At 40.6% G+C, this 24,711-nt stretch overlaps 1 protein-coding gene across 3 annotated transcripts in view; it reads left to right on the forward strand.

Moving 5' to 3' along the window:
• Window positions 1-4,229: 4,229 nt before the first annotated feature.
• The window catches only part of PHLDB2 (pleckstrin homology like domain family B member 2), a 241,179-nt gene continuing 220,697 nt past the window's right edge, over window positions 4,230-24,711 (forward strand). For 2 of the 3 annotated variants that reach the window (XM_061390175.1, XM_061390250.1), the window contains exon 1: window positions 4,230-4,468. The gene's annotated coding sequence lies outside the window, so the exon portion shown is untranslated. The remainder of the gene's footprint in view (window positions 4,469-24,711) is intronic. The other variant, XM_061390336.1, reaches the window with a different exon arrangement.

Consider the following 24,711-nt stretch of genomic DNA (forward strand, 5'->3'; position numbering starts at 1 on the left):
TCAGCACTTCAGCTATTTCTACAAGGCTTAGGCTCAGTCCTCTTGACATTCGTGCCCTCCTCTGACTAACACCTCTGTCCCATGTTACTCTGAGTGGTTGCCAAATGCCCAGAAATAGAACAATGAAGAGATCATGTGTTTGTGCTGCAAAGAATAAATAAAAGTGGGCCTACAGTTTCTGTTGGCAGTAAAGACTTCAGTAATTCCCTCATTCAGAATTCTTCTTCATAGTGTACCTGAGGCCACTGAGTTTTGGTGACTTTCTCTTTTTGCCCTCTCCCCCTACAAAAAGAATAGGTTGGATGAAAGTCCTGTTTATAAGTTTAACAGAGATCAAATTTAATTCTAAGTAATCATTTCTTGAAGTTGAATTTTAGGACAGGTAATTCGGGATAATTCTATTTCTATTCAAGTTATCACAACAGTTAAAGAAAATAGTCATATTCAGAATTTTCTGCCTGTGCTTTTAGTGATTCTTGAGTAAATCTACCATACTATACTTTGGTTGGCTTTGATAAGCACCATTTCCAGTCACCCCATTTGATTTTAATAAAACATGACAGAATGTAGACAGGACTGGGTCCAAACAGAAGCGAAGCAGGTATCACCTGCACGAATGAGTGAGCTCAGTCCCACAGTGGTGTCTGACTCTTTGTAGCCCACCAGGTTCCTCTGCCCATGGAATTTTCCAGACACGAATACTGGAGTGGGTTGCCATTTCCGACTCCAGGCTATCTTCTTGACCCAGGGATCGAACCCATGTCTCTTTCATCTCCTGCATCAGCAAGCGGTTTCTTTAACATTAGCACCATCTGGGAAGCCCGTAACCTGCGTGGTGAAAGTGCAATGGTTCTGCCGGTCTAACTCAATTTCTGAACATATACTTGCATTGAAACATTGCCCCATTGATAATGGAACCATTGTATTATGTATGAACCCTTTATTATCTAATCACAATTTATCATATTACTGCTGGGTTATAAATATTTTATTTAGCCCAGAAACTGAGAACGGCATTTCAGAGATGCATAGACATGGGTTTCTAGCTCAACTCAATCACACTGTGGCCATGTGATCTTAGGCAAACTAATATATCTAAATATATAGAATATAGGACTAACAATATGTACTACAAAGGGTTATTGAGAAGGCCAAATAAGAAAATATGTGAAGAGCATCTAGCACAGAGTCTGGCATGTAGTAAATACTTTAGCTATTAGTCTTAGTGCTAGGGTGGGGACTTTGCATCGACCCCTCCAAAGAGCACTGAGCACAGCCTTTTCTGCATAGTTGACTGCTAGCCATTGTGTCCACTGGTAAATGATTTAACAAAAACCAGTTAATGAAAGAGAAAGCAGATAAATTCAGACCATGTTGCACAATCACTGGACCAAATATGCATTGCTCAGAGAGTAGGATTCACATCACTGGTGGTCTGTAAAATGATGCAAGGAGGAAAGTGGCCATACCCTAATTAACATTAATATCGTTAATCACTTAACCATTCTGATCAGTTGAGGGGAAGGTCTCAGCTTAGTGACAAAAATTTCTTTGACGCTTGTTTATTCAGCAAAAACAAAACAAAAAGGTGACAGTATCTGTGAAGTGTTAGTTGCTCAATCATGTCCAACTCTTTGCGACCCCGTGGACTGTAGCCTGCCAGGCTCCTCTAATCCATGGAATTCTCCAGGCAAGAATACTGGAGTGGGTTGACATTCCTTCTTCCAGGGGATCTTCCTGACCCAGGGGTTGAACCCTGGTCTCCTACACTGCAGGTAGATTCTTTACCATCCAGGTAAGCAAATATTAAATATCATTTTGTTTCTATTGTATTTATCTTTTTTAAGTTTTTTTGTATTGTATTTATTTTTGTGGTTGCCTTCTCTTTGTACCAAGTGATCAGGGTTTTTCAAAAGGGATATAAAATTCCCTTTCAAATTAAATTTACATTTTTAAAAGAGTCCACTGTGAAAAAGCTATTGGAATGACCTAAATTTATGTTCTTTCCCAGGCTGAAAAAAACTTATAATTGATTCTACCACACTTTAGCCAAGAATTGGGTTTGGCTGGGCTCTTTTTGGTTGAACATCTTTAACTCACTAACTAACTATATAAATAAACTGCTATTTGAGATAGGAAATCACCTCTTTTTTTCATAAGGGAACTTTCTTCATGTTTCCTGCAGAAGTCTGTGCTCAGACTATCCTCTCGCCACATTGTCCAGGGCAGCAGTTTAAACTCAGGAGAGAAAGGTTTGGGGGTCACTCAGTTCCAGGGACAGCTGTACCCAGTTAGCGCTCAATGCAGAGACCAAACACCATTCCTCCAACTTGGAAAGTGTTTCCTTTTCTGTGTCTTCCTGAACTTGAGATGCCTGAGTATCCTGGATTTTTGCTGTGGATTCTCCCCCTGCCCTGCCCCAAAGGAATTCTTCTTGATCAGCAGTATGTTCTTTGTTTACCCCTCTGCAGATCCGCTCACTATGACTAAAGGAGTGTTATTATCTTTAAGACTTGAAACCTTTCATTCTCAGGATGGAGGGTTGCAATGGAGGGATCATGGCCAAAACCCATGTGCCTCAAACCTCACCCAGGATAGATGGCCTGGATGAGCGCCAGTAAACCAAAGTGCTACTCAGTCCAGGATGTTTGCACAGCTGGGCAGTGTTTGGGGATAGGATGGATGGAGAAGGAGGACCCAGAAGTGTCAGCCTCTGTCCAGTAGCATCATCCCATCCAGAGAAGCCTTGGGCCAGCACATGGCTTTAATCTAAGGGGTCTAAAGAACAAGATTTATCCTGTGGAGAAAGGCCCTGAAAAGCCGAGCTCTTGGTGAACAGGGAGGCCACTGAAAGTGCTTCTTTGTTTAACCTGAGAATATCTCTGCTTTTTTGGCCTAAAGACTTTCCTCCCTGATCCCCAGTGGGTGTTTTCTCAATCAGGGCCCAGAGAGTTTCATTTCATGGTCTCTGTGAAATGTGATATTAGATTGCCTTTTACAAAAGTATCCCCCACCAGCAGCCAGTGGGTGTAGAAATAACTTGCCACACATCAGAAAAGATTGAGAGAAATGTGACGATGATATTTATGACTGAGATTTTAGAATCTTATGACTTTAGATGTGGAAAGGACCAAAAAGCATTTGTCCCAGTGCTAATGTTACAGGAGAGAAAACAAAACCATAGAGAGAGCCACCTGGCATAGGGCAGAGTTGGCAGCAGAATCTAGTCTCTGAGCCCTTTTCCATCATTTTTCAACTGCCCCCCTGAGTGCCTAATGTGCAGGAAAGAACTAGAACTCATGAGCTGCCATTTCAAGCAGGTAGATCATGGTGATAAAAAGCATTCGTATGTGGAATGGGATGCTAAGTGAGCGAGTGAGCATCATGAAGAGCATTTCTGAGAGAATCTGTATTCATTTCATATTGCTATTATAACAAATTATCACCAACTTAATGGCTTGTGTGCCGTGTACTAACTCACTTCAGTCGTGTTCAACTCTCCACGACCCTATGTACTGTAGTCCGCGAGGCTTCTGTGTCCACGGGATTCTCCAGGCAAGAATACTGGAACAATTGCCATGCCCTCCTCCAGGGGATCTTCCCGATCCAGGGATGGAACCTGCATCTCTTATATCTCCTACATTGGCAGGCGAGTTCTTTACCACTAGTGCCTAGGAAGCCCTAAAATCCTGACTAGACACCTATTCATTGCCTGACCATTACCCCTTTGAGCCTCTGTCCCTTCATCCATAAAAAAAGAATAAAATCTCAAGGTTATATTTATGAGGATTTGTGGCAATATATGTAAAATGACTAAACTATAGTACACCCTCAGTAAATGATAGCCATATTTGTTCAAGGTACTTCCAGATGATTCTCCCTGGACAGGAGTTCAATAAAAGACATTTCCTTATTAAATTTCAAAAAATTGATTAAGTGACCTCCAAATTCCCTTCTGACATTGCTAAAATAAAAAGGAATGAAATAAAAGGGATTTCCTCCCAGATATGATTGTCCTGTCTACTTCATAGATCCACCTGTAAGATATTTGCTTATCTAGATTGTTAAATAGCTAACAGATCCTGTCTTTTGCCCCCTGTAGTGCTGCTGACTGTCACTCAGATCTCTGGTTGGGTTTGAGCAGAACTGAGAGTCTGACCTGGTATGTAATGATTGGCCAGTCAGGGCAGCTGAGACCAGCACGGGCTCCCGCCTTCATATCTGTCAACATACCTGGCTGCAAGCAAGTTACTGCTCGTGACCACTGTCTGCAGGAGCCAGAGAGGCCAGGAAAGGAAATGGAGGGGAACATCTAAATTTTGTGCTTGGAGGGAATGTAAAAGCCTGTGTCCATTCTTCTTCCGAACATCCCAAAATCTTCCACAAAGATTACAGCAGTTGCAGGCCACCGCTGCTGAATCAGGAAGGAAGCCGAGGGAAGAAACCAGATTGAGAAGCAGCAATCAAGGTAGGTGCTCTGTCTGCTCACGGGCATTTCTCTGAAGATCACAAAGCTAACACTTGACCCAACCTCGTAGCCAGAGCATCTCATGATGTTCTGCTGAAGATGTGGTCAGGGTGTGTGTGTATTGGGCTAGTCCAATCATTTGTCCACTAACGTGTTCTGAAGAATGGGCTGTAATTTTCTTCCAGGTTCTCTCTCCTTTGAAAATTGAGAGCTGCTCGACATATTTCAAAAGACTTTTAATCTTTCATTATAAAAAAAATCCTATTTATTGAAATTTATTGAAATTCTTTCAGTGGTCATGGCTTTGTTCCAGAATTTTGCTTGTGTGGATTGAAGATACACCAGAGAGGACAGTTAGCAATTATTCTGAGGAACACACTGTCCATGCAGAGGACTGTCAACTTCAAATAACAAGGTCTCTCAGGAAGCCCTGTGCTCTTCTCTGCTCTGGAACCTAGGGAGTTAAAAGTCTTGAAATTGCTGGAGCAGAATCAAGCTTATTTACCTAAGCTGATCACCCCAGGCAGCAGGTCAATCATTTACTGATACCAAGCTGTTTCCTACCTTTGACGAAGGATCGCTAAAGCCCTTGCTTGATTCTCTCTAAAGAATAGACACAAGGCAACATAGAAGGTATCTTTCTCTGAAGCTATAGTCTGTATTCTTTCCAGACCAGAGCACATTTTTATCCTGCCCTGAGCAGTAAATGTCACAGGGCCCTTCCCAGCTCTATAATGAACAAATGTGAAAAAGATTCACACACAAATTGGATATCTAGTACCACCTCAGATATAGGAGCTTGTGGCTGTGGAGAAGCGTCTCCTGCTGCTGGAGGTTTAATAGGAGAAAACAGACTAGCTGTAGAATAAGTTGTTCTAGCAAAGGACTGAGGTTGTTGCATAATTCTCAAAAAACATGGAATTTTCCCCTCCAAGTACACATTCTGGAAATATGCTATTTTTAGTGAGCATGATCTGCTCTTCTTCAGGTCTCGTCTTAGAAACATCATCCTGTTGTCACTGCGTATGTCTGGCAGTTTCTGTGATATGGTTCCTGGTTCTTATAATTATTAGAAACCTGGTGATAAGGAGGCCCTATTTTTTTTTTTTTTTGAACTGCCTTTGGGGAAGGAGTTTGGCCACGTGTGAGACCAGGTAATGTTTGATACTACTTTTGTCAATCATTCACGGGACTGGAATGGTCCCCTTGTGAGGCTGGTGACCACAGGTTTTAAGTGGCTCCTGAGGTTAACTCGAGGCAGGAGTTGAGGCCATTGAGAGTGCAGCCCAGGCAGAAACCCCGTGTGTGATTTTGGATGAATCTGGGGCTAACTCCTGGGAATGTTCTGGATGAATTATGAGAAACTGATAGATTTCTGTGACAATATTATGCTCAGTAAAATGTGAAGTGCACATCTGGCCAGTTTCCAGAACTCTTAGAGATAATGATGGAGGTGGTTTGAAAGAGGGAGAAGGCTGTCAGCACTTCAGATGCTTTGGCCAGATTCACCCACAGTCCTGTAGGTTGCGTGTCCCACACTAGGTCTTACCTGTGCTTGAGACCAAAATGCTGCTGGCCCCTTGAGAGTACACCCAGCTTTTCTTCCCACTTCATGCATACTGGATATATTAAGTGGTGGAAGATTATTCTTGAGACTGACTAGATTATATAGACAGTATTACTCCTTTGACATGTCAGGAGTTAGAACTCAGAAGATAATTATTTTGCCCAAGTTCAGTCAGTCAGAGGCTGAGCCAGGGTTCTACTCACTTTTGCCTCATTCCCAACCCACTGTGTTCCCCAAGTGGTCATGGAATTAAGCACATGCAGGAGCTTAAACTGGGGGGAGTCACTGAGGAAAGCAAGCTGACTAACAAAGTCAGAGGTTCTTCACTGGCCCTTGGATGTGCCATGTCCCCGGACCATTGGATACCACTATAACCAAAAGGCCAGCATTGACTGGACCTTCTTTGAGGAAAGGTAAGGGGAGGAGTGGGTGAGGAGCAAAGGGAAGTGTTTCCACTCCTAGTGGCAATCACTGGAGTCCTGAATACATCCTAAAGAAACCTAGGCAATTCTCAGGCTAGATCTCTGCCCCTTTCTCTTCCAGAGATTCATGAGCCCCAACCAAAGTACAACATCGGCACCATTTCCAGAGAAAGAAATTACACCATCTTAATCTTTCTCTGGTAACTCAAGGATTTAATTACTATCTCACTTTACCTCGCTAATATCCACTCAACTGAACCCAAGGAATGTAGACAGAATGAGGATTGCACTATTTTTTCAGATACATCCTAAAAATTAAATTAGCCATCTGGCAGACATTCCAAAGCAGCCACAATTCCTCAGCATTTATAAGATCAAGGTAAAGAAATGCCATCATGAGATGTGGTTGGTTAACTAAGAGTTTCTTTACTGACCTGCCTCATACATACCTAACCGTGTGACAGCAAAGGCATTGAAAACAGGGATTGCATCACCACGTCCACTGAACGCCCTTTTCTAATGCATCTGACCCCACATGAACTCTGCTCACATACTGTCATTTTTGCCAACTAAACATTAGGATAAAGAGAAAAGTTGAGCTGAAATAGAGGGACAAATAGCAACATTTCACCTCTATCTGGTACTTCTTAGGACCAAGAATTGAACTATTGCTTTTATCTTTTTTTCTTTTCCATTTAATCCGTTTAACAAATTTACATACTTGCTCAAGTCACAGAGCTAGTGAGAGGAGGTAAAATTTAAGTTGGAGTCTGTCTGACTCCAAAACTCATGTTCTCTACACTCTGTTCTGGGAAAAATACCCACCAAATAGCTATACTATCTGTATTTTAAGTGTAAAAGACGCGGGAGTCCTCTCTAAATTCTTTGCTTGGATTCTCAGAGTACATTATTTATGGCACCACCACCTCCATTGTGTATTTGATCCTGTACAGGCATAAAAATCAATATCACAGTGGTTTTCCTCCCTTCCAGAAAAGTAACTACAACACATGCACATTAACAATTGCCCACATGTTAGTCCATTAATCTCTTTCTGAAACTGTGAGAGAAAATTGTTTCTCTTTCCTGGTTCACAAACATTGCTTAGTTTGTTTGATTTTAATGTAACACACAAATTTTTCATGTGTTATACCAGGAATTTTTTTGAAGTTTATTTCTGCAGTCAAATTTCTGTCTTTGAGAAAGCTAAGTATGTCAAAACTTTCCAGTATGGTTTTATTTAATCTTCATAAGAGCCCTGTAAGAGGAGAGTCATTTTCCAATGATATCCTTTGAGATAAAGAACCTGAGACTCATTCAAGGTGAGTGCCCTTCTCAATATCACTCAGCAGGCAAATCCCAGACAGCTTGGGACTCCAAATTCTTTGTTCTTTTTTTTTTTTTTTCCTTCTTTTACCCAAACAGTTCTCTGGATTCCTAGGGTGTACAAATGGTAGGAATGGGATACACAGCTATTTTCAGAAATTAAAAATGCTGAATGACTACACAGCTTGTTCACAGGCTGCAGAGACCCACTCAGAAAGTGACTGCTTGGGGCTAGGGTCACTGTGGTAATGTTGTTATTCTAATTCGATTTTCATTGAGTATTGGAAAGAAGACACTAATTGTTACTTAATCAAGTCTGCCTCTAAGGCAAAAACCTTTCAAACCCATATGTCTATGAGCAAAGTAAGATCTCAAAAAATTCTCACTGAGAGAAGCAAGTGGTAACAAATCACTGTCCCTTAATCTATTCCGTGCCTGTGGGACAGTGTACATGTATATGGCCCACAGAGCCCCCGTAGTGTCTCTTGATGTACACCATTCCTTTCTTGGTTAACTCCATGACCAGGTGGATGTCTCATGGGTCAAGCAGTTGCCAAAGGACAGGAAACCTAAGGGGACTTCCCTGGTGGCTCAGATGATAAAGAATCTGCCGGAAATGCAGGAAACCTGGGTTCGATCCCTGGGTCGGGAAGATCCCCTGGAGAAGGAAATGGCTGCCTATTCCAGTATCCTTGCCTGGAGAATGCTATGGACAGAGGAGCCTGGTGGGCTACAGTATTCCTCTCAATGAGTCAGACACTATTGAGCAACTAACACATACACACATACAGGAAACCTAAGGAGGTCCTCCTACAGGTTGAAACTCCATCCTTAGTCCCAGTACCTATAGAAGCCAATTAAAGTTACAGGAGGAATTCTTGTGCCTATAACTTCATTTCAGTCCTAAAATGCTCTGAAGAGTCAGAAAGCCCTGTATCAGCTGTGAATCTGCAAAGGAACTAATCTTTTTTTATTCCTAATGTTTTCCTGGGAACTGCTCCTTACTGGCCACCTGGGCCTCCATCCCATGTGGCAGTCTTATCTACATCCTGGCTGTGGGATTAAAGTGCATCTTCGTTCCCAACTTGTCCTCATGTCTGTGACCTCAGAGGGGCTAAGAATCTTGGTGCAAGAGAACCCACATGCTTTGTTCAATGAGAAAACAGAAAGAACAAAAACTTCTGCCCCTTGCTCTGCACCAGCTTGAAAATTATTTCCCTCCTTTCTATAGCTCCAAGGTCAATTTTCCCTTGGGAGCAGCTAAGGAACTAAAGGTCACAAAAAGTTGGCAATTCACTGTGCCTTGGAGGGCTTCCCAGAAAGCAAAATGAAAATGAGATTGTTTTCACATAAGATCTCTGTATTTGGAGGATAGGATTCAAACTGTTTGAATTTGCAGTTTCACTGTGCACTTAGGTAACCCCCACAAAGTCCAGTGTTGTTTTTTTTTTCCCCCTCAAGCCAAAACAATATCAAAAACACTTCCTGCAGAGAACTCTAACTAGGCAGAATTCTTTTCTGTCATTGCTGGGCTGATGTTTTCAAGGATTCATTTCTCAAGATAAGTCTTATATGGTACATTTGGATGGAGCCCTTGTTGATTTCTGTATAATGATGGCTGTCATCCACAGGGCCTGTTTTGTGGTGATCTCATTAGATTTCATGAGGGAAGCAGCTGAAAACCCATGGTTAGTACATGAGCAGGTAGCAAGAACAGAGAAAAGCCAGAGGCTGCCAAGAGATGTTACAGAAAGCAGGTTTCTTTCTGACCAAAGGAAAACCCATCTCTCAATTCCAAGGAGATGTACCCTGCAGTTCAAACATATGTTTTTCACAAAATGTAGCTCTGCTTCCTTAATAAGAATTCCAAATACAGGCAAGAACCAATGGCTAGACTTTCCCAAATCTGACTGTTCTCTACCAAAATTCATCTCTTCTTTATCCTCTTTGCATAATGGAAGTATCCTTGAGAAGAGATATTTATAGAACGTAGTTGTATTGGTAACTTGAAAGCCCAACATAGGCTTTCTGGTCCTGACAGCACCAGGTCATGCTCTGTGCCTTGGTGCCAATTTCCAAAGTCCTTGCTGGTGTGTGCGTGCTAAGTTGCTTCAGTCATGTCTGACTCTTTGCGACCCCATGAACAATAGCCCACCAGGCTCCTCTGTCCATGGAATTCTCCAGGAAAGAATACTGGAATAGACTGCCAGGCCCTCCTCTCTTGCTGGTGACTCAGTTTCAATTCTTTACCATCTACATCCTCCCTTTGAAGACCCACAAACATTTATTAACAGTTCTTCATCACTTGTGTAAATGTCACCCACTCTTTCCCAGAAACACGTTAGACACTATTTTTGAAACAAGAGTAAGTCATCTTGAAGGTTTTAAACCTTCTACAGGTCTTAAATCAAACCACAGCCTCCTTAGAGTCTCCTGTTTGGGTCTGTTTGTGTGGATATATATACTTTTAATTATGTGTACAGTCCTCTAAAGATTATGTGTGCTCAATAAATATTCACTGGGGATGGTAAATTAGTAACTGACTGTAAATTTAGTAGAAAAAGTGATTTATTAAAAAAAAAAAAAAAACACTTTGGCATTTCCAGAGATGACGAAAAAGTAAACTAGAAGTATTAATTGTCTTGCAGGGGTGGGGGAGCTGGGGAATGGTGTCTTGAGGGTTACTCTCTCTCCTGCCATCTGGGAACAGAATGTCTGAACAGATTAAAGATCCTGGTTGTATTCAATTTTGCTGTTATTATTTGCTAATCATACGACCTTGAGCAAGTCACTTCAGCTCTCTCGGCCTCAATTTCTCTTTTTCAAAAGTAGTTTTTATCATTCTGAATGTCTCCTCTAGTTCTAATATTCTGTCTTCTAAGAAAAACTGGAGAAATTAAGCTGGGGATGCTCTTTTTAAAATGGACACAGCTGGGGAAAGGAAGAATGGGACAAACTGAGACAGTAGCGCTGACAATATCCACTACCACGTGTGAAACACATAGCTAGTGGATAGGTGCTGTATAGCACAGGGAGCTCAGCCCCGTGCTCTGTGATGACCTAGAGGAACGGAATGGGGTAGGGAGTGGGAAGGAAGCTCAAGAGGGAGGGGATATATGTGCTCTAGTGACTCAGACAGTTAAGAGTCCACCTGCAATGCAGGAGACCTGATTTCGATCCCTGGGTCAGGAAGGTACCCTGGAGAAGGCAATGGCTACCCACTCCAGTATCCTTGCTTGGAGAATCCCATGGATGGAGGAGCCTGATGGGGTACAGTCTATGGGGTTGCAAAGAATCAGACACAACTGAGTGACTAAGCATGCATCGCTGATTCACGGTGTACAGCAGAAACTAACACCACATAGTAAAGCAAGTCCACTCAAGTTTTTTTTTAAAGTAAACACAAAAATGATTTTTATCTCTCTGGAGCCATCATCCCTACCTCTTAGGTAAGTGAATCTGAAATGGGGATGGGGCAATGAAAAACCTCAGAGATGTAACCTTGAGGTTGTTACAAACTGGAGAGGCCAGCACTGAGCTTCACTAGAGAAGGAGCCCACTCACCTGGGAAAAGGCAGGGACTCACATTAGAAGTCTCCATGTAGCTGCAACCCTGGCACCGACACTCAGCTGTACCTCACCCAGGCGTCATGAATGTGAGTTCCAGAGGGCAGCAGTCACGACTGTTACCCTCCCTCTATAAATAAACAGAGATCCTTAGAGGTGACGTGACTTGCCCAGGGTGACAGAAACATGGCAGTGAATCAGATGGAACTGTTTGGGGGAGGGGAGTGAAGTTATAAGAGAAAGGTAGAAGACTCAGGGACAGATCTGCACCTCCTCTGAAGCTCACAGAACAAGGGTCAAGGGCTGGGGATGAGCTTTAAGTTTGCTGTGGATCCCGAAAGCATCTCTGACCTCCTGCTCCTCCCTAAACCACCTCAGCAGCCTGCCCAGGGTTACTCACCCAGGTTCTTGCTAACTGGACACCTTTGCTCATGTCTCTTCTTGTAAGTTTCATGTAAGGCTTTTTGTAATGTAGAGGAGGCACAACGAGGAAGAAGAATGAATCAAAGATCTTCCCTGAGGCCTCAAACCGAAAGGGCGGATTTCTTTGTAGAGGTTCTGACTTTCGTCTTATATTTTGCAGAAATGAATGTGCATCGGGATGACTGACAGAATTATGACGTTCATTCCAAGCACTGATTTTTTTTTATCCTCAGGTTATTTTACTCTGCTCTGCTTTTCCTACAAAAAAAAAGAAAGAATAATGCTTGCTCACTGTAACATTGTATGAGAGAAAACCGCCCAGGGCAGTACTGTTCAAAGGAAATTGCTAATTGCACCAAGCATCAAAGCATGATGGGAAGTTCTCATAAAGGATGTGTGTAGCATTCTAGCCCACACTGGTTCACTTCATCGCCACAGACCATGCCCAGGGAGCTCTAAGGCCCTGAAGAATCACTCTCATAAGTAAGTAAGCAAAAATCCTTGATCCAACCAGAAAAGCACTCAAAGAAATTGGGAATCAATGGTCTGATGTTTCAGTAGCAGTAAGAGACTGCATCACTTTGCAGCCCATTTTGTTTCCTTTTTAAGATAAGAGAGGGAAAGACAACAATTCTAATCACTAAGAGATATCTGGTAGCTTTCCAGGTGATGAGGGAATGGCCTGAATTCAGTCAGAATAGACCAGTTTCCTGGCAGCATCCTCAAATGACTATCTATTATTCTCAGCAAAGATCTTATGGAGTTTTCACATTTCTCAGTTTTGACTCTATTCCTAATATCTAATTGACTTCTTAGGTAGCCTTTTGGGGAGAAGAGTGGGTAACACAATAAATAATTCTTAATTGATAGTCTGCATACTGGCTACACTTACTTTCTAGAAGTCATAAAACAAACCATCGAAAGTCGCCCTTGGGTTGCCTACCACATCTACTCAGCTAAGGCAGGATAGAAAGAGGACAGATTTATGATTCATCTGTGAACTATCCTTCAGTGACGCCAGAGAATCAAAACGGCTCATGATTCCAACAATCCATATCAATGTCAAATTTAGCTGAAATGTAGACCTCAATGTACTCTCATTAAGTTAAAAAAAAAAAGCGGGCAAGGTGCTGAAATATGGGTCAATTTTATATATCCTCTAATATTTATGACCAAGTAACCAAACAACAGTTGTCTCTTTTTTTTTTTTTTTACAGTCACAGTTTTTTATTTTATTTTTTATAATCAGTGAGCACAGTATCACTTCTTGAATTGAATGAATTCTTAATACTAGACTAGAGTCTCTAGACCTGCTAGTTTTCTAGCAGGAGGAAAAGCATTTCAGAGCATGAAGAAACATGAAGCTCGGTTTCCCTGCTTTCAAAAAGCCACCTGGACATATATACACCTCACTCTGCCCCTCTGTGCCTGAAAATCTGATAGACAGTGAAGGCAAGGAGGGGCATGGCCAGCAGAAGCTTTCCAGAACATATGGGAACTGTTCTGATAATCCTGTTTTTCACTGCCCATTACCCAAAAGGGAGAAGGCAGCATGTTGAACAGAGACTTTCCTCCCATAAATCTTCAGGCATATGGAGGCAACAAGTGTTTTACTGTAATTGCAGCAGGACAAAAAGAATTTATAAGCTGTGTATGTGTGTGTATGTACAATGTACGGAAAAAAATTTCAATATGAGAAAGGCATTAGATCAATCTTGTGAACAGGAAAATCTTTTGTCTGGACTATATCTGGATGTAAATAGTAAATCTAAATACTTGGCTAATTTCTGGAATTAATTAGCAAATGTTTGTCCAAGTCGTGGGCTTTAAAGACTTCTATTAATAGCATACCCATTTCTCTAAAATTGCTACAACATATTTTGATCATTTTTAGAAAAGGCAAAGTACAAGAACCTTTGGCATGTAAAAAATTCTTTTGAGATATCTAAATGAATTTCAGAGTCAGTTAATTATACTGGAGTTCAGATGTCTTCAAGTAACTCTTGGCATGCTAAATACCATTGCCATCTTATTTTACATAATCTTATGAGTAAGATTAACTAATGAAACTCAAGTAAACTGATCGATTGATATAATGGTCTGAGCATTATTTGGTTACATACATGCTTAACCCCCTCTCCAGACATAATCCTTTCTTCTACAGACAGGCACTCTATGTCTTAATCATTGTCTGTTCTCCAAAGAGGATTATCTGATGGTCACCATTTTTCCTCTTTAAACCACTATCTGATACATCTCCAACTGGGATGTGACTATCTTCACATGCATTTTCTCAGAATTCCCACTTCCCAAGCCAAAGGAAGTGGAATTCCCAAGCCAAGGTCATAGCAACCTGTTGGAATCAAGTATTATCCATCATTCTAACATAGATCACTTATGGAGTGCCTAAGGTACGCTTTCCTGGTGGCTCAGATGGTAAAGCATCTGTCTACAATGCGGGAGACCCAGGTTCAAGCCCTGGGTTGGGAAGATCCCCTGGAGAAGAAAATGGCAATCCACTCCAGTACTATTGCCTGGAAAAATCCCATGGACAGAGGAGCCTGGTAGGCTACAGTCTATGGGGTCGCAAAGAGTCAGACACGACTGAGCGACTTCACTTCACTTCAAGGTACGCTTGACACTGTGCTAAATGCTACAGATACAGAAATGAGTAGCTCACAGTTCTGCCCAGAAGACCAGAATCTCACAGAGCAGATGAACTAGAAAAGGAGCCAAGGCGGCTTGGTGTGAGGCTCTAAGGACACTGGCAACTGAACACGACACACAACAGTTCTAGATGGCGGCTCAGGAAGACTTGCAGAGGCATTGAGGTCCAAGTGGTGTTTTAAAGAAAAGGAGCTTAGAATTTGCATTCTTTCTTTTTAAGAATTTAGACTTTGAAGAAAAAGCTACCTCTTTCCAAGAATTTGTCTGGTATCTTAAAGAGAAGAAAGTACAAGAATGGAGACAGTTGTAGTAGGCATGCTAAGGAAGTTTTGATTGCCCAGAGAAGGAAGGTAAGAGGGTCCAGAAGGAGTCTTCTAATTAAAAGATGAGAACTTTTAGAACCCTGAATCAGAGCCTGTACCTAATTCATAGCCCTTGAACCTGGAGCCTTAATTTAAGATCATTCTGTGCAGTTCAGGTCCCACTTGCCCTCCCAAATCCTGGGGACTTTTGCCTGGTGAACAGTAGTGTTGTAAATCTGAGTTCAACTCAGTTATGATTTCAATTGCATTTATCCTTTGAGCAATGAAGAGCCAAGCACTGTAGAAATGGCCGTGGGCATTCTGATGTCAGCAGTGGACATCATTTAAGGAAGCTCATAGCTAAGGAATAGAGACGACCCACCCAGGACCCACCCCAACAGCCTCCGTTAACACCCAAATTCAACTCCAACTTGAATACCACACATTTTAAGCAAGGTATAAGCCGGAAGGGCAAGCTTAGTAGCTTTCATCCAAGCCTGTTTGGAAATCCTTCTTAAGTTGGCTTAGGTAAATATTTAGTGTGTAAGTGAAAACTTTTGTCATCTTAAAATAATTCACCGGTTTCCTGAAGTTGGGCCAAGAGATTGTTGAGTTGTTGGATTCTTTTAGAAACTCAGATTAAAAAAAAAAATCAAACTTCTAATGGACCAACTTTCATGTTTGTTTCATTCTTTCATCCACTGAAATAAAGAATGTAAGTAAAAGCTAATTTAGAATAGATTTGACTACATAAATACTTAAAACTTCTTTTACAAATATTATATGCAAAGGTAAAAATAGAAACAGTGATCCAGGGAACTGTATTTGCAACATAAATAACAGGCAAAATACTGTCCTTAAAGAGTATTTGCAAATGCAGACCTACTAAAGGCAATATCCCAGTTGAAAGTTGAGCAGAAAATGAACTGCTAATTCACAAAAGTAGAAAGGCAAATGACCTACAGTCATGAAAAACTGTTTGGCCACATCGAACATGAAATAAAAGCAAATTTAAAGAGCAAAATAACATCTTCTTTTTATAAGATTGGCGAAAATTGAGTTACACCAGGTATTAGAGAGCATGGTGGGGCAGGCACATTCACACACTGCAATGGTGGAAGTGTGAATTGCTGCAACCTCTTATTTAAGGGCAGTTTGTTAAACCATATAATATGGGTAATTTGTGACTTAACAAATCCACTTCTAGGACTTATTTTTAGACAATAACGGAAGAGTGTATTAAAATTTTCCCATAGTCCACAGATATTTATGTCAGATTTGTTAATAGCAGCAAATTTTAAAAGTCAACCTAAGTGTTTATCAGAGAGGAGTTGGATAAACACATGCACTCACATACGAGTACACTGTGCAGCCATTTAAAATGATGAGATCCAGGGCTTCCCTGGTGACTCAGTAGTAAAGAATCTGCCTGCCAATCCAAGAGACTCCAGTTTGATCCCTGGTCCAGGAAGAGCCCACATGCCATGGAGCAACTAAGCCCACGGCCACAACTATTGAGCTTGGGCTCCAGAGACCGAGAACCACAACTACAGAACTCTTGTGGCTCAACTACTGAGGTCTGAGCTCTAGAGCCTGTGCACTTCAACAAGAGTGTTCTTAGTCACTCAGTCATGTCTGACTCTTTGCTGTTCCATGGACTGTAGCCCGGCAGGCTCCTCCGTCCATGGGGATTCTCCAGGCAAGGATATTGCCATAACCTCCTCCTTCAACAAGAGAAGCCTTCACAATGAGAAGCCCTCATACCGAAACTAGACAGTAAGCCCTGCTTGCCGCAACTAGAGAAAAGTCCTGCACAGCAACAATGACCCAGCACAGCCAGAAATAAATAAATAAAGTTATTTTAAAAAATAAAATGATGAGATCCATCCAGAAGCAGTGGGAGAGCTTGAACTCTGTCACCAGTAAATCTACGTTTACATTTTAGCTCTACCACTTACTAGCTGTGGGACCTTCGGCAAGTCATTTGACCTCTGTAAGCCTTGGTTATCATCTTTAAAACTGGGGATAATATTAGTACCTTTGTCCCTATGTCTTAAGATTGAGGTGAATTAGATGAGAGTATGAAAGTAAAGTTCTTAGCACATCACCTAACACAAAAAAGACAGAATTGTTAGTCTAAAATTTTTGATTTGATACTGTCACTTCCATATAAAATGACAAATTAGAACCAAGATTTTACCACTTGATCTTCTGAATACTTTACTGAAATAACTGTATTTTTTAAAAAAAGAAGTAAACTAATAACAGAGAAGAAGACACTGCAAGAAAAGAAATGCCTGAAAAAAAAATTCCCTTAATGATTATAATTTCTGTTGTTATTAACAATCAATAGATGTACTAGAAAATATTGTTTAAAAAGCTTTTCAAAATTTAGAGCAAAATGACATGAATGGAGAGGCAATAAAAAGGATAATTAAATATCATAATAAAAATTACAATAGCTAACATACACTAAGAGCACTTGAATATGTGCTATATGCTTATTTACATCCACTGTGTCCATTATTTCAAGCAGTCTTCCCAGCAAACCTATGAAGTAGCCAGGGATATTATTCCCTCTTGATGAAAGTGAAAATGAAAGTCATGTCCAACTCTTTGCGACCCCATGGACTGTAGCCTACCAGGCTCCTCTGTCCATGGAATTCTCCAGGCAAGAATACTGGGGTGGGTTGCCATGCCCCTCCAGGGGCTCTTCCCGATCGAGGGATCAAACCCAGGCCTCCTGCATTGCAGGTGGATTCTTTACTGTCTGAGCCACCAAGGAAGCCCATTCCCTCTTGACAGCTGGAAAGATTAAAGCATCAAGAAATTAAGGAATTAGCCCCCAGCCACATGGCTGGCACATGGCAGATTTAGGGGATGCACTCTACCAGTGTGGTCCTGTGCTGGGTCGTGTCTGTCCCCTCGGCATCTCTGCCACACCTGCTAAGGACTTATCTGCATCCCAAAGAAGCAGAAACTATGTTTCCCAGAGTTTCAGATTAGAGCCTAGAGTAGGTAACTGTGACTTGGAAGGTAGAAGAGAAGAGGCCGTTATTCCCTGGGAACAATGGAGACAGCTATGGGCAGACACAGAGGCAGAAGGTGTCCATGAGATTTGAAGCAACTTCAAGGTGAGCATCTGGAGAATCACACACGTTGGGAGGGCAGATTGAGCTAGTCAGTGACAATTCAATAAACTTTCACTCCCTGGCCCTTGCAATGCTTATTCCTTGTATTAAAACACTTTCTACTGGGAACACACAGAAAGGTTTTGGTTTTGCTGACCAAACACTGAGTGATAAATCTCCCAAATACTGAGATCCAATCCAGGAAGTCTCGTATCTAATAGGTGTCTCAGAAACAACATATAAAATTAAAAGAAAGAAATTATCAAAAAGAATCTTAGTACTGAGAAATCATGATGCTGAGATTAAAAGGGCTCATTTCCAGCTAAATGAATCAAAAAGAAAAGCAATCTAGGTAGTCTTATGCTATTTTTAGAAAGGCCAAAAATTGAAAGAATATAACTTGCAGAGAGGAAAAATAATAACTTACAAGGAATATTAATTAAACTGATTTCTGAATTCTCATCAGCATCACAGTATGATAATAGAAGACGTTAGAAAAATGCCTTCAAAAGTCTGAGGACACGTGATTTAAACCTGGAATTCTATGATCAGCCAAATTATAAATCAAGGGTTGGAGAAAAATCTGGACATCTTATAGTTGATAAGACTCTGAAATGTTAACTTCTGTGCACAAGTTTTTAAACAAAGGCAAAATCCTAGCTTACTTGATAAATTTTCTGCATCATGCAAAGTAAAAATATTTAACCATTTTACTACTATGAATTTATTTCCATGAACATTAAAAAGATGGAGCAGAGCAAGCTTTTACACTTACATATGCTATTTAAAATAAAGGTATTGTAGTACTTGTAGCTACCCTTGTAGGTATTAAAAGGGGCTTCTCAGGTGGTGCTAGTGGTAAAGAACCTGCCTGACAATGCAGGAAACATAAGAGACATGGGTTCAATCCCTGGGTCAGGAAGATGCCCTGGAGAAGGAAATGGCAACCCACTCCAATATTTTTGCCTGGGAAATCCCATGGTCAGAGGAGCCTCGTGGGCTACAGTCCATGGGGCAGCAAAGAGTCAGACACGACTGAGTGACTTAGCATAGATATAATAAAAAAGAAAAAATTTTAAAAGGTAGTATATGAATACAGCAGGATTGTGAAGATAGCAAATGAATGACTGAAGTTTGGGAAACATTTTGGTAAAGTAAATGACTTCCAAATATATTCAGATTTTAAAAGAAAAGACTTAAAGAACATTGCAGAGCCAAAAGCAAGAACTCATCAGCTGCAGCAATGCCAGGGCAGAGGAGCCTGAGGACCATTATTTGCTGACCACCCCCTGAAGGTAGCTGAGTTTCCATTGCTAAGATTTCCATATCCACCACCTTATCCACAGAAGCCTCTGACTGTTTGGGATTCTTAGGAAGATTCTCCTACGGGGAAGAGAATGTGAGAACCGGTTAAACTGAGTGTTCTCATGTGCCCACAAGTTCCATTTCTCCCTATAAAGTAATGCATTTAGCAATCTGATCCAAATGCCAGCATCTTTATTTTTGCTTCCTCCTATTTCCCTCTATTTTTTAATCTTTTTAGATTGCATCTTTCTGTGTAATCTCAAATTTCACTTGGAGTGAGGAAAAGTTTGTCTAAATAATGCTAGTCACACATCTCGATTTCTTGGGCTATTCACAGCCCCCAGAGCCTGATCATCCGTGGGCACAAGGACACAGTAGAGCTTCTGATCCTAACTTTCTGATCTCATAGTCAGGGTTCTTGGTGCCACAAACAGTAACTTTGAAGATTTAAGCAGAAAAGGAATTTAATGGAAGTAAGTCAGTTCACAGAATGGTTAGGAAGGCTAGAGAAAAGCACAGGGAGGAAACAGAGGAGGCAAAACAGAGCCAAGATGGTATCTCAGGACAGTCTGTGCAAGATGCTGACACTGGCATTGTCACCACACACGCCCCCTGCAGTTCCACTAGCCACCCCTGGACTTGACCCTCCATCAGAGACCTCGACCAGAGTCTCTAAAGCCCCTGGATGTTTGCATTCCTCAGTGAAGACTCAAGTAGATGTAGCTGGTAGCCTGAGCTGTCTGTGATGTACAGAAGGAAGCCTCAGGCCTTTTGGGCTTTGGTTTCCATACTGAGATTCCCTGACACAGGAAGAAGGACAGGCAAACATCAGGAAGGTCCAGTCACTTGGTTACCTTCTGAGGCTCTATCAGAGCAAACTTCTCATGCTGCTCTTTGTCATCACCTCATTGCTCTCATTAAACTGAGCAGTTTAAAAATGAAGATATTTATGTTGGATTAATTACATTTAGATTATATATATTTCTCTTTCTTTCAAAGTCAGACTTTAAACATAAGTTTCTCATTTAAAATTGTAGTGTCTTTTTATTTGTACTTCTAAATGAACCCGCACAAGGCTGAGTAGTCTTTCTTGTTAAATTCAATTGGGACATAAGTTGCAAATTCCAAAAAAGGACAAATTCAGAGAGGCTAAATGTTCTAATGCAATTAACCACAAACAATGTAAGATGCTTACTTTATGAATTCTTGAAGATTTTAAACTGTGATAGTATAAATCCACTGAACTGCTTAATTCAAGAACCCAGAAGAGATCTCTGGTAAATTCTGGTTAAAAAAAAAAAAAAAACCTGTGAGGAAACAAGCACATCTTTCATAGTAACATACGAAAGATGATGTCGGTATATATAAAAAATAATTAATGTCAACTGTTGATATTCTTTGTACTAAATTATATTCATAAGCAAGATTTTTATGTTTTATGAGGTCTGACTTCATACTGCCCTATTGCAATAACATTCCCAATGTTTACTTTAGTCTCCTTTACATTTACAACATCCTGGAGGGTGGTGGTGCTAAATTTAATTTGTCAACCTATGTTAATTTTACAAGGATCCAGATCAAACTGTTGTATAAACAAGAACTGCCTTGCAGAGGCTTTTTGGTGATTAAGCAGGAGAAGTTGCAGCTGAACTAAAAAATAAGCTGCCAGTGTATTTTTCATTTTTCCCCCTATAATTTTAATGGCTCAAATGAAAGAGCTGTTTTGCTTTAACAATAGCGTCCTTGTTAAAAGTCCTTTAAAGAGCTGTTACACCACCCTGAAACCATCTAATTAAACCATTAATACAACAAATGTACCACTAGTTGCTAAATCCAAAGAATACACTTCCATCTCACAGTAGAAATTAAAGGTGATTTTTTTTTTCAGCTTGTAGCTTGATTTCCAGTTTAGAGAAAGTCTGTCTGTCCATTAGACTTTTTTTTTTTTTTTGCAGAGAAACATCATTAATCTGCAAGACTTACTACAATGGGATATTATTTTCCTCAACAGAGGTTGTTATTGAAACTACATATTATCAAGCCAGCTGTCCGATTAAGTTTTTATAAAGGATTAGGGGGTTATATGAGTACCTAACAGCTGCACTAGCTAGACTAAAACTAGGGTTCCCAAATCGTATGCTTCTTGGTATAAAGAATGAAAAGATATATTCTTTACCAATGCAGTGAGATATTAATATTTAAAGGGAAAATTAAATTAGAAATAAAACCTCATTCCCCTGAGTGCAAAGCGTTATTGTGAATACAATGAAGAATTTTGCCCCTTCTCTTAAGGAGTCCACCATAGTCTTAGTAGGCATGAAAATTTTTGAAGCATTAAAATATAATTAAAGATTTACATGAAAGTTTGAGGGATTGAAGCAGTTAGTGCAAAAGAAACTGCTGAAAAATGCAAAGAGCTGCTGTGGAAGTTCAAAGGCAAGAACAGGTTAATAAGGGTCAGAAGCTAAAGAAGAGAGTTGGTGGAATTTATCAACCAAGACCTCTGAGAAAAGTCATCACAATGTTCTGAAGAGTGATCTGTTAAAGTTAGAAAAGACCTGGGAGATCACCTCCTACTCCAATTCTTCCTAGACTAATCTGTTGAAAAGAATTAACCCCCCAATAATGAAATCCCTGGTCTTTTCCTCAACCCTATTGAACCATGGAATATGTGAGCCCTTTTATTTATATTTAAATAATTTTACACTGGCTCAGATGGACCAAGAACTGTTTGTATTTTTGTTTATTTATTTGCTTGTTGTTAATACCTCAGGTGATAATTTTCAACTGGGAAGTTTGGTGAAAACTGTTCTAAGTCAATCTTGTGATCTCAGAATGTAAAACCTTAAACAAACACCAAATGTCAAAAGAAAAAGGGCAGATGGAGATGAAGATGGTCTGTATGTGTGTATGGTGTGTATAAGACAAATAGTAATCTCCCTGGGGTAGAACAAGAAGAGAAAACTTGTGCAAGGTCCAGGGCCAAAGAGTCCTGGCCCAGTGTCTTTCACATAATAGACGCTCAAAAAATACTCTGTACTGGCTGAATTAAAAATGAAGCAAAGAACAAAACAAGCTGTAACCCTCAAGCATTTCACGACCTATTTATTACCACCTTATGTTCAATTCCTTTTGTGAAACCTCTGGTTGGACACACATACCATGAATCTCAGAGAGTCTCTTGTGGATTGTATAGCAAGACTGGCTCGAAACACTTGGTGCCTGGGAAGCATTTAAACATCAAGGAGGTAAATATATTTTGCTGCAACGAGGTAGAAAGTTGAAATTTGAGGAAAGGAGACTCTGGGCTGCATCTCAAAGAACATATCCAGATGCTTATTAGATTGTGGTAGATTTTGCTAAAGCATGTGATAGAATGAATTGCTCACAAAATAATTTTAAACTGGCTTAGAGGACCTTGAAGAAAATTACTTAAAACTAGCTCAAGTCCTCAGCAAACCGCAGAAACATAAACCACCATATGGGGGATAATTTCAGTGTGGCAGGGAGAAGTAGATGACCTAATGCTTCTCCACCAGCCCCCATCCCCGCCCCCTTGATGCCCTGGTTCTGTCTGCATTCCTGTAGTCAGTGGGAGTTTCTAAAGTTTAGTGTGCATACATGTATATGAAATTTTTAACCAAAGAAATGCCTGTATTCATATCCTAACATATTCTAAAATTCTACCATCCTCTTGTCCCACAGAATCCCTACTTTTTAAAAACTGAATTTGTGAGACACATTAATAAGAAGTTCATTTACAAAACAAATAGAAACAATAATGTTATGACATCAATAGTTTATTTCTTGACTTTTTGAGTGTATATATTTTAAATACCAGAATCAGAGTTTACTAGAAACAACAAAGTGTCATTCAATTCTTTTCTAACTGCTGCTGCTGCTGCTAAGTCGCTTCAGTCGTGTCCGACTCTGTGAGACCCCATAGACAGCAGCCCACCAGGCTCCCCTGTCCCTGGGATTCTTCAGGCAAAAATACTGGAGTGGGTTGCCATTTCCTTCTTCAATGCATGAAAGTGAAAAGTGAAAGTGAAGTCGCTCAGTCGTGTCCGACTCTTAGCGACCCCATGGACTGCAGCCCACCAGGCTCCTCCGTCCATGGGATTTTCCAGGCAAGAGTACTGGAGTGGGGTGCCATCGCCTTCTCCGTCTTTTCTAACACTAGATTCCAAATACGTTTTTTCCTGTGGGCATGGCTTGAATAATCTACGCTGTGACATTTTTCATAGGATTGAATCCATATGGTGGGTGAGTGAGCAAACATGATAACACCATGAAAGTGATTTTGTAATCTGCTAGACACCAGCAAGACAGATGGAAGAACCTGTACTTTGCCAATGGGTCTTACCTATGAGGGGTCTAGGCCATCTTTAGCTTGTAAGCATCACTCAGGATGTAAGATGTAATGCTAGGCGTATGTCTCCTGAGTTCACAGTGAAATTCAAGGAAGAAAGAAAAAAGAAAACTTACTGCTTTTCAGAGCTGTCTGGAGTAAAAATGTGATTTTACATATCTATTTCTTATTATATATTTGTCTTATGTATGAGCGTATATAGGGTTTCCCTGGTAGCTCAGATGGCAAAGGATTTGACTGGCAATGCTGGAGACCCATGTTTGATCCCTGGATTGGGAAAATCCCTGAAGAAGGAAATCACAATGAGTGTATGAATGATGCATGCATGCTCAGTCATTCATCATGTCCAACTCTTTGTGACACCATGGATTGTGGCTTGCTAGGCTCCTCTATCCATGGGATTTTTCAGGTGGAAAATCATAATTCATAATCATAAGTCATATATAGGCATGCATATATATATATACACACACACACACACACATACATATGAAGCAAGGCAAAGGGTAATAGAGTTTTGCCAAGAGAACACACCGGCCATAGCCAACACCCTCTTCCAACAACACAAGAGAAGACTCTATACATGGACATCACCAGATGGTCAATACTGAAATCAGATTGATTATATTCTTTGCAGCCAAAGAGGGAGAAGCTCTAAACAGTCAGCAAAAACAAGACTGGGAGCTGACTGTGGCTCAGATCATGAACTCCTAATTGCCAAATTCAGACTTAAATTGAAGAAAGTAGGGAAAACCACTACACCATTCAGGTATGACCTAAATCAAATCCCTTATGACTATGCAGTGGAAGTGAGAAATAGATTCAAGGGATTAGATCTGATAGAGTGCCTGAAGAACTATGGACAGAGGTTTGTGACACTGTACAGGAAACAGGGATCAAGACCATCCCTAAGAAAAAGAAATGCAAAAAAGCAAAATGGCTATCTGAGGAGGCCTTACAAATAGCTGTGAAAAGAAGAGAAGCCAAAAGCAAAAGAGAAAGGAAAAATATACCCATTTGAATGCAGAGTTCCAAAGAACAGCAAGAAGAGATAAGAAAGCCTTCCTCAGAGATCAATGCAAAGAAATAGAGGAAAATAATAGAATGGGAAAGACTAGAGATCTCTTCAAGAAAATTAGATACTAAGGGAATATTTCATGC

The sequence above is a fragment of the Bos javanicus genome, chromosome 1, assembly GCF_032452875.1.
Source record: "Bos javanicus breed banteng chromosome 1, ARS-OSU_banteng_1.0, whole genome shotgun sequence".
Taxonomy (NCBI): Eukaryota; Metazoa; Chordata; class Mammalia; order Artiodactyla; family Bovidae; genus Bos; species Bos javanicus.